Here is a 12,219-nt window from a genome sequence, read left to right as displayed (position 1 = left end):
TTAGGGAAAAACACAGGGACACTTTATGGACCGAGGAATGCCAAGAAGCTTTCGAAGAGTTCAAAAGGAAGCTCAAGTCACTAGCAATACTAGCTCGACCATCTCTCAAGGAAGATTTGTTTGTGTACATGGCGACATCCCCAACAACAATCAGTGCAGTGCTCATGAAAGGAACTATCCAGCACATGATGTTTTGTTAAGTCACATACTTGTGGATGCAGAAACTAGGTAGCTGGAGGTTGACAACCAAGCACTAGCCCTGATCACTGTGGGTTGAAAGTTAAATCCCTACTTTCAGTCTCATCCGATCAGTATGGATTTTAATATTTCTTCCTATTGTCATCTAGCATATATATTGCTCAGCCAAAGAATCTAGTTCCAGTTCTTCATCTATTCTTCTAAACGAGATCCAAACTGAAGAATGCAACAGCACAAGCTTATGGGAGTGACCCTATTCTAATAAACCATCGATTCAATTGGGGAAGATGATGAGCTTGATTCTTGAGTAACAAGATGAACTAGGGTTCTAAGGTAGCAAATTACTTAATTCAAACTAAAACAACCTGAACATGGTTAACACTTATGAAAATCCACCCCCAAAAAAGTGAAAGCAAGCTTTTTTATTTCAGTCACTACTGCAATGCATAGTTTTCTAACCTACTGTACTTCAATTTTAGTAGAAATCTAGTCAAGATGTTTCTGCATGATACGATAAGCTTAACCCTCAAATTCAAAACGCATACAATATTCCTCCCATAAAGTCTTACTCTTTACTTGAGAAATACATCATTTCCATGCCAAAGATGTACTAAGGGCATGTTTGGTTATTTGAATCCAAGAGATTTCAAATTCCGAATTCATGAATTGGAGATTTATACCTGTTTGGTTGTAAAACATCTCTGGATTCAAGAAATTCAGGGATTTCACTTTTTTGCCTAAAAACGTGAATTAAGCCATTCTTGGGTATTGAGTAAAATCCATGGATTCCACTATTACGAGAGTTATATCAATATATACTCTTTCTGCTTTCTTCCTTGTGTATGATGAAATTAGTGCTTGTGTTTATGCATTTAGCAAGGTACTCGTTCAAAGTATTGTTTATGCATTTAGCAATATTTAATAACTACTATGTCCTAGTACATTGTAATGATACTAACCACCCCTCACCCATAGACAGTCATGTTATAGTAAATAAAAGAGATCACAAGAAATGGAGACTCCAATCCAAATATACTTTCCCCATCATCCAATGTCTTATTCATGGTGAGAAACACACGAATTGTGGCATTTAAGCATCCACATAGTATCTTTGAAAATCCACAAAAAAAGCGTTCATTGATGAAAAAACAAAAATGGTTATTTTCCAAGATCTTAGGCTCGTACAACCTAGTTAGAAGATTATCATTGAACATTCCTCTAATCTGTACAAATGTTGGATAAAAACAAAGTAAAAAAATCAATCGTGTCTATTGTTAACAAACACACAGACGTCTCTAAAACTCTTATAAAGGTCTCTAAAACTCATATGCAATCATGGTGGCATCGGCCCATTTAACCTCAATAAAGTTTGCAGTTGATTTCGAGAAGTCAAGCTATTGCAGAAACTTGTTCAAATTAGCAAACTTCAATGCCATCTTCGAACAAAATATGCAGTTAGTAGTCCAATTATGAAAATTCATAACAAATGTCTCTAAAACTTTGCAAATGATCTTCATTTTTAGTTGTTTCTAGAAATAGTCTGAAGTATGAATTATCCATGTCCTTGGACCTCCAGCTACCAAAAACACCAATACAAAATATTAAAAACACACCTTAGCCAAAGATCGTTAGAAAATATATGTATTTGAACAAGTATATTTGGCGACAATTGTGCAATAACTATGACTTTAGTCCATTTAAAAATGAAAATTGGACTTACTAGATATATTTTATGATTTCCTACAGTGTCTCATTCTTAGCATTTGAAAGCTCATAGTCATAATTCTTTTTCATCACTTAACAATATAAGGTAGATGGGAAGATACAAAATTTGTGTATGTTGAAGTATCTTAGGCTATGATGTTAAATAAAAATAAAAAATAAAAATAAAAACCAATTTATTATCCAATTCAAATACTGGATTTTTTTTTCTTTTCTTTTTGGTACAATGAAACTTCTTGTTTACCATAATAATAATATATATTTTTTTATTTGATCACATTAAACTTAGTTTTGAATGTTGATACAGGGGTGTTTTGGTTTGTCAATTAAGAAAATCCATCTTGTTGAGGCTCAGCAATCCTTTTTTCTCTACAAATCTCTTTTTGGCACTTTGATTTTCATTTTCAAGCAATGGTGGGGCAAAGTCAATTTGTTCTTCCATCGTTTTCCAAAGTTTTCACTTTTACCTTTTATTTAATGGTTTGTTCTTCCATCGTTTCTCAGAGTTTTCACTTTGATATTAAGGGGAAGTTTCCATGTCAACTGGAATTCCTTCCAACAATGAAGATAATGAATCCCCAGCCAAGTACTATATTTCAGTATGTCTTGCTTGTGTGTATGCTCCACTATTCATCTTGTGTGTACTTTTTTCTATCTTCAAGAGAGTTGGTTCGACTCTATTCTTATGCGAGATGCCTTATTGATTTAGGGAGAATTTTATCTGGCGTTAGGGCTTAGAATGCTACGACTAGAGGCTTGCTCCAATTTCCTTGCTTTGGTGCATTAGTGATTGAAACGTGGGGATTCTTATTCGTTCAATATATTTTAGATGATGCATTTGAACTATGCAGGTTTCTTGTTTTTTTTATGTTTTTGGTCATGTTCCAAGGGTATCAAATTGTTTCTCAATCGCCCTAACAAGGAGGGCTCTGTCACTCCCACGATCAACATATTGGCCCATTTTCACTCCCAAGATTGAGAAGTTTATTCATCTAGGTGTTTCTTTGGGGTTTAACTTCAGTCCTATGTATTTAATGCTCTGTATTGTGCTGCCTATGATAGATTGAAATCTCGACCATCCAGTTTCGTTTTCACCACCTATGAAATGGACAATCAAGCTTGAAATCATGGTCGAGGTTTGATCTTGACCGTTGGTAGCAGGTGTTGCTAATTATATGCGCAGCATTCAAGTTCACTCCATTTCTTTGCAGTAGTCTCAATAAAGTTAGTCTTTCTACCCAAAAGAGAGAATATTGATTCAGTTTTAGGCCTAGCCCTGAATTCACTGGGCTTCTACAAGCTCATAACCAGCCCAAACCAATTAGAGAAGCTACAGGCCGAGGCCCAACTGAATACCTGATGGGCTACCCATTGCTACTTTTATCCACTAGGAAATCAAATGAAGCAGAAGCTTCAGCATTTCCATTAATTCATTTATACATTGATTCTTCTAAAAAAATATTGATTAATTCCCTTTTTCACCTAAAAAAACAAAACACAAAGAGCGAGGGAGAGTAACTACATTTTGGGATTAAGGCTCTTTTTTGTGTCAATTCTCATTCTCTATTATGCTTATTTAAAAGAAATAAGTACAAGAATTCATTATTGGTCAAGAATGAAAAATGTTTTGATGACAGTTGTCGGGAATAAGTTTGGTATGTCAAAATGAAAAATTCTTAGAAAATAATAATGAAAATTAATACAAAAATAAAAAAGAAAATCCATTTTAGTTCGCCCTTCTGGACATAGAGCAAGGGTTAAGTACCTTAATTGGAAGCTCCCTCTTCCTCATAGTTTTGAGTACTCTCCTTTTGTCAAGCAAATATTGTATGATTTTAGTTTTATCTGTTTGAGAAATAAGATTCATGTGTCACCCTAGTTAGGAAAGACACATTTAATAAATGGTGGAGTTAAAAACATTATAAGCTTTATTTGTTCGAAATGAAATTAATGCCCCCAACTAAAATTAGGTTGTTCGAAATGAAGTTAATTGAAGGTTTAATGCCCCCGACTAAAATTTTTTACCCAATATATCGAGTTATAGAGTCCAGATCCTCTACCCATTGGGGAAAAGGATATGTACACCCTTCACACTCTTCCACCATATATTTAGGAGTGAGATCAATCTTTAAGTACTAACAAAGTGGATCAGATATGAATCACTCTCTTAAATATATGATGAAAGATGTGATGGGAGCACAATCCTCACTCCAGCTGATGGAGGATCCCGACTTGGTGTTATATATTGGCCAAAAAGTCACTTAAACCCCATTATTTCAACAAATCAAAAAAATTAGGGTAAATATCACTTACCTCCCCTTTTAGATGGACAAATAGCACTTACACTCCCTCTTAGTTGGATAATATCACTTACCTCCCCTCTTACCTAACAAATATATCAAACACCTCCCCTCTGTCAACTTTCTCGGTTAAATTTAACTTTTACCGTTAAATATTTTTCTAAAACCCCAAACTATCCTTGGTTAAATATATTTTTTATTTTAAACCCTAAATTACCGTAATCACCCTAACAGTTAAAATACTAAATTACCTTCAATTAAAATAATTATTATAAACCAAAACACCATAGTTAAAAACCAAATTATCTTTAATTATTAAAAGCCCAACATACCCTCTCTTTTTTATTTTTTTTATTTTTTATGAAACAATTAAAAAAATGCGTACTACTATTAAGTAAAATTAAAAATGCAATTAAAAAGAAAAAGGATATGTTGATAAAATTAAACAAGTACTACTATTTTGGGTTTTTTTAATTGTTTGATAATTTTTTTAAAAAAAAAGGGTATGTTGAGCTTTTAATAATTAAAGATAATTTTAATTTTAATTATGCAGTTTTGATTTTTTTAATAACTATTTTAATTGAGGGTAATTTAGTTTTTTAACTGTTAGGGTGATTACAATAATTTAAGGTTTAAAATAAAAAATTTGTGTAGTTTTGGGTTTTAGAAAAAAATTTAACAGTAAAAGTTAAATTTAAACGAGAAAATTAACAGAGGGAGGTGTTTGATATATTTGCTAGGTAAGAGGGAAGGTAAGTGATATTATCCAACTAAGAAGGGATGTAAGTGCTATTTGTTCAGCTAAGAGGGGAGGTAAGTGATATTTACCCAAATAATTATGTTTGATATATCAATTGAAACATAGAGGTTGTAAGCACAATAGTGTACAAACTCACAGGGTATATATGTAATTTGCGTGTATTTTTATTAGCGGACACCGGTGTGACCACATATATCTTGAACTAGTACCTTGCTAAATGCATAAACACAAGCACTAATTTCATCATATACAAGGAAGAAAGTAAAAAGAGTTTATATTGATATAACTCTCGTAACTCCCACCTAAATGGACGTATCATTACAATAACTACTATGTTCTAGTACATTGTAATGATACTAACCACCCCTCACCCATAGACTCTCATGTTATACTAAATAAAAGAGATTAGAAGAAATAGAGACTCCAATCCAAATATACTTTCCCCATCATCCAATGTCTTATTCATGGTGAGAAACACACGAATTTTGTGGCTTTCAAGCATCCACACGGCGTTTTTAAAAATCCAAAAAAAAGCGTTCATTGATTGAAAAAACAAAAAATGGTTATTTTCCAAGATCCTAGGCTCGTACAACCCTAGTTAGAAGATTATTATTGAACATTCCTCTAATTTGTACAAATGTTGGATAAAACCAAGAATAAGAATGTCTGTACATAAGAAATCAATATTGCTGAGATCGTGATGGAGGGCATTAGCATTAGAGGCTCAGGAATAGAAAATCGCCGTCAATAGTGTCTGTTGTTAACAAACACATAGACGTATCTAAAATTCTTAATAAAGGGCTCTAAAGCTCATATGCAATGATGGTGGCATCAGCCCATTTTCTAACCTCAATAAAATTTGTAGTTGATTTCGGGAAGTCAAGGTACTGCAGAAACTTGTTCAAATCAACGAAATTCAATGCCATCTTCGAACAAAATATGCAGTTAGTAGTCCAATTATGAAAACTCATAACAAAGGTCTCTAAAACTTTGCAAATGATCATCATTTTTAGTTGTTTCTAGAAATAGTCTGAAACATTGTATGAGTTATCAATGTCCTTGGACCGCCAGCTACCAAAAACACCAATACAAAATATAAAAAGCACATATTAACAAAAGATCGTTAGAAAATATATGTATTTAAGCAAGTATATTTGGCGACAATTGTGCAATAACTATGAATTTAGTCCATTTAAAAATGAAAATTGGACTTACTAGATATATTTTATGATTTCCTCCAGTGTCTCCTTCTTAGCATTTGAAAGCTCATAGTCATAATTCTTTTTCATCACTTAACAATATAAGGTAGATGGTAAGATACAAATGGTCAAGTATCTTAGGCTATGATGTTTCGATGAGGAACTTTAAGTTGTTATAACAAGTATAATGCCAATTATGCATTTGCTTCATGTTCATCACCAATGCATGCTTAAAAAAATTATATATATAAAAAATAAAAAAACCCAACCAACCAACTTATTATCCAAAATTGTATCTACTCTTATTTCTTCTTTCTTAAGTATAATTTTAATTCCATTCATTTCTAAATATTGAAATTTTTTTTGGGTACAATGAAACTTCTTGTTTACCATAATAATAATATTGTTATAAAATAAAGAGAATAAATCAGAGACAAAGAATAAAACTAGAACAAGATCAATCAGAAGTAATTCATTCAGTTGAGTGCATTACATATTTATAATAGAAGGAGCATCTACTCTGATATGGAAATACAATATATGATTCTTGCACATAATAAATATTCTTGATATGAAAAGATAGATTGCCGCCCAAGATAGAAGGTGCATAGAATGGAAATATTGACTGCCAACATTGCGTGTTGAGATCACTGTAATCTTCAATTAAGATAGGAATGTGAATCACCAAGATTGTATGCTGAGGTGGTTAAGATCTTCAATTGGAAGTATTGTCTATTGGAGGGTGATGGATATCCACAATCAATATTATTTATAACACTCCCCCTTGGATGTCCATCAATAGATAATGTACCTCGTTAAAATCTTACTAAGAAAAAACCCTATGGGAAAAAATCTTAGTGAAGAAAAAAGAGTATACATATCTAAATAATATGTATTGGTAGCTACCTCATTTAAAAACCTTACTAGGAAAACCCAGTGAGACAAAACCTTGGTTAAGGGAAAAAGAGTGCAGCACATATTTTACTCCCCCTGATGATAACATCATTGAGTATCTTTAAATATGTACATTCCAATATCATATACTAGCTTCTCAAGATTTGAAGTATGCAACTTCTCAATAGATAAATCTGTCAAATAATCACTTGAACGAGTTTGTTGAACATCGATTTCACCATTTCATTGAAGACCATGAATGAAGAATAATTTCAGTGAAATATGTATCGTTCCATCTCCTTTGATGTATTATCGCTTCAATTGAACTATGCATGCAGCATAATCTTCATATAATATTGTTCAAACATCTTCTTCTAATAGAAGACTGCATGCTTCCTGAATGTGTTGTATCATTGATCTAAACCAAATATAAAATAGCTAACATTCACTTGTGAATAAATAGCCTGTTTGAGATCTAGTTGTATATAGATCAGATAAAAATCTTGCATCTGCATAACAAGTAAGTTGATGTCTACATTCATAAAATAATATCATATCAATAATTTCTCGAATATACTGAAATATATGTTTTATAATATTTCAGTGTCTTCATATTGGAGAATAGATAAATCTTGCTAATACACTAATAGAAAATGTTATATCTGGTCTTATACTATTAGCAAAATACATTAATGCTCCAATTGCACTAAGTATGATACTTTATGACTAAGAAATTTTTCACTATTTTCTTGGGGTCGAAATGAATCTTTCTTTATATTGAGCGATCTCACAACTATTGGGGTACTCAATGGATGTTTTTATCTAGATAAAATCTCTTCAAAATATTCTCTATATAAGTCGATTGATGAACGAATATTTCATTCGTCAAATGCTCAATTTACAAGTCAAGACAAAACATTGTCTTTTTAAGATTTTCATTTCAACTTTCTTCAAATAATCTCCTGCTTTTGGAAACTCTTCAGGAGTTTTGATGATATTTAAATCATCATCATATATACTTAATAAAATTAGATCCATATCATTTAATAAAGGCACAATAATAAATTGAATCATTTTTATACTTTTCATTTAGTAAATATCCATTAAAGATTATATCATATATGCCATGATCATCTTTGAAGCCTTATTGAACAAACTTCCTAGGAATTTTTATATGCTTCAGTCATTTTGAATCCTTCAAGGATTTTCATATATATTTCACACTCGAGTGAGCCATATAAATAGGCTGTAATAATATCCATTAGACGCATGTCAAAATTTTCATATACTGCCAGATTAATAAGATATCTGAAGGTGGTTGCATCCACCACAATAGAACATGTTTCCATGTAATCAATGCCAGACATCTGCGAAAATTCTTGTGTCATAATTCATGATTTATATATCACAATTTCATTTTTTTCTCATTTCATTTTTTCGCAGAAAACTCAATTGTACCCCACTAGCTTTATACCTTCAGATGTTGGACTACAAGTCCAAAAACTTTTATTTTCTAGCGAATTCAATTCTGCTTGAATTGCGTCTCTACATTTTGGCCAATAATTTCTTGATTTATATTCATCAACAAATTTATGTTCAAGATCCTTGTCTTGTTGTATTATTTCAACAATAACATAATATGCAAAAATGTTGTCAACAACTTTATCTTTTTTGTTCTATCTTTTTCCTGTAATGACATAACTAATCGAGATCTCTTCATTATTTTCAGGGAACCGAGCCTCTTCTCGGGTTTTATAGAAAGTTATGTTTTCAGGATCTTCATAATCAATTGTCTCCATATTATGATCATCTTGATCATTTGCTCCTTTCTTTTTCTAGGATTTTATCATTGGAACCGATTGATCTTCCACGTTTTAAACGTGGTTTAATTTCATTTGCACTGATAGATTGTCCTGTTGGGACATCAATTCTAATTGGAGCATTTACAGCTGAAATATGAGATTTAGTAACTCTTAGCAGGTCAGCAAATCTGGCAGTTGATTCATAATATTTATTGCATTATCCTTCGAACTTCAAGTTCACAATGTTCAGTGCGAGGATCTAATGAGATAATGATAATGCATACAATCAATTTCTTTTTCCAACTGTTTATTCTCTCCCCCTCATGTTGGAAAAATTAATTCATTAAATAAATCTCCTATCATTGGCAATATATTGCATTTTATAAGGAGATTCATATCCAACATATATTCCCAACTTTATTTGGGAACTCATCTTTGTGCGCTGTGGTGAAGCAATTAGAACATAAGCCGCACATACAAAAAAAAATTTTAAGATGATAAATATTTTGCTTCTGACCATAAGCCAATTGTAACAAGGAGAATTTATGACAACATTTTGGCCTGATGCATACAAATGATGTTTTGTTCTCATAACCAATGGTTTAACTATTAATTGGAGACATTTAATAAATAATTTAGCTAAACCATTTTGGATATTAACATAAACAACAGGCTATTCAACTGTGATCTCAGTTGTTATACAATAATCATAAAGCCTGAGATGTAAATTCATCAGCATTATCAAGACAAACTGTCTTTATCTTATAATCCATAAATTATGCTATTAATCTCATTATTTGAACAAACAATCTCGCAAACACCAAATTGCAAGTTTATAATGAACATACATGTGACCACTTTATAGATGCATCTACTAAAATCATATATTATCTGAATGGTCCACATGATAGGTGAATGAGCCCATATATTTCACCCTCTATATGTTTTAAAAACGTAAAATGTTCAATCTCAATTTATCTGGTGAATATTTAATAATAAATTTTTCTTGAGAACAAGCAATACAAGAAAATTCACTTAATTGAAGAATCTTCTGGTTCTTCAATGGATGACAATTGAATTTTCAATAATTTTTCGCATCATGCTTGATCCGGGATTGTCCAACCGGTCATGTCAAATAATAAAATTATTGGAATCAATCTTCATTTGATTTACCCAAGCATGTGTTTCAACCACGCGATATTTGTGTAGTACAAATTGGGAGAAATATCTAATACCTTTGCATAGATATTTACTTATACCATTATTTGTAGTCTCAATCTGATAATCATTTTGGCAAATAGCTTTGAAGCTTAATAAGTTTCTTTGGGACTTACTACAAAATAATGAATTATTCATAGCCAATTTTATCTCCCAGATAATAATAGATTAGCTCTTCCGGAGCTTTCAATCAATGTTGTACTACCGATTTTATATGAACATTGGCTTCCGTATCATCAAATAAGAGAAATATGTATATTTTTCTCTCAGTATAATATGTGTCACAGAATATAAGAGAATATTCACATTCTTCATCAAATTGAAACAAAATATATTAAAAGATATATAGAAAGTCAATAAAAAAATTATAGAGGAAAAATATTAAATTTAAGATAAATTAACATATGAGATGAGATTTGAAGAGAAAAGAACTACAAACTAATATAATATTATTTTTATTTTTATTTGAATTCTACTAACATAATCAAATCTTCAACTATTATCTTAAAAAAAGTTTGCAGCATCTAGATGTGTAGTATCTGTGAGGCCATCAAAATCATTCATTTTATAGGCAAAAATTGCTTAAATATCATGATTTTGGAAATTCCAATTTATCGCCACATTATTTTTATTTCTTTAATTAAGGCTTGACAAATCTTAATTAAATATTGTAGAGTATGACAAATACATGTCTAATAACTTTCATACCACATCGGTAACAAATATTATCTTCACTTCTTGAATTGTTATATTGAGAATCCTTATTGTTCTTTTATTTATTTCCATAATAATAACGGTAACTATTCGGTCTTTTCCCTCATCCTCTTCCACAGTCATGACTATAATTTTAATTTTGTCTTCTTTCAGGCATATCATGAATTAATGCATTCACTTCAGAGAATGGAACATAACCAATAGGACGAGCTGCATGACTTTTCATTAATAGTCCATTATTTTACTCAGCCACAAATAGGCATGATATCATTCAGAGTATTTCTTAAAACTCCTTTTACAATATTGTTATTGTAACAACAAATCTGAAATATGAAAATTTGCTGACATATTTTCATGAATAATATTTTTCTCCTTATAATTTCAATAAAGAATTAATTTAAAAAACTATAGAACTATATTTATTTACAGTTTCAAATCTTGCAACTTCATGTGCATCTGCTGAACTGTATTCATTTACAATTTCAAATTTTGCAACTTCAAGTGCATCTGCAGAACTATACTCATTTACAGTTTTAAATCTTGCAATTTCAAGTGCATCTGCAGAACTGTACTCATTTACAGTTTCAAATCTTGCAACTTCATGTGCATCTGCAGAACTGTACTCATTTACAGTTTCAAATCTTGCAACATCATGTGTATCTGTAGAACTGTATTTATTTATAGTTTCAAATATTGCAACTTCAAGTGCATTTAATAATATTTGTGGTGCAAAACTAGCAACCACTATATATAATAAATAAAATCAATTGTTAATGACAAATCACAATTGTTAAGAAAATCTAATATCTTATTATTTGTTTGATTCTTAGATTCAATAAAACACATACCTTTTTATCATGATTCACTTACATTTCAAGATGGACAAGGTAAACTCCATTGTTTACAAAAACGTGCGAGGAGGTCGATCATTCTTTTCACTTTGGAATAGAAAACATAATGATACATAGTCTCACTGTCTTTCTTCTCAAAACCCAATACTTCGAGCGGAGTCGTTCACAATTACTTCGAGCGGAATCGTGCGGATAACATGTTATAAAATAAAGAGAATATATCAGAGACAAAGAATAAAACTAAAACAAGATCAATCAGAAGTAATTCATTTAGTTGAGTGCATTACATATTTATAGTAGAAGGAGCATCTACTATGATATGGAAATACAATATATGATTCTTGCACATAATAAAATATTCTTGATATGGAAAGATAGATTGCCGCCCAAGATAGAAGGTGCATAGAATGGAAATATTGACTGCCAACATTGCATGTTGAGATCACTGTAATCTTCAATTAAGATGGGAATGTGAATCACCAAGATTGTATGCTGAGGTGGTTGAGATCTTCAATTGGAAGTATTGTCTATTGGAGGGTGATGGATATTCACAATCAATAT

Source organism: Hakea prostrata, chromosome 7, assembly GCF_041222555.1.
Source record: "Hakea prostrata isolate BN-2017 chromosome 7, UWA_Hpros_2, whole genome shotgun sequence".
NCBI lineage: Eukaryota > Viridiplantae > Streptophyta > Magnoliopsida > Proteales > Proteaceae > Hakea > Hakea prostrata.
This window is presented reverse-complemented; position numbering follows the sequence as displayed.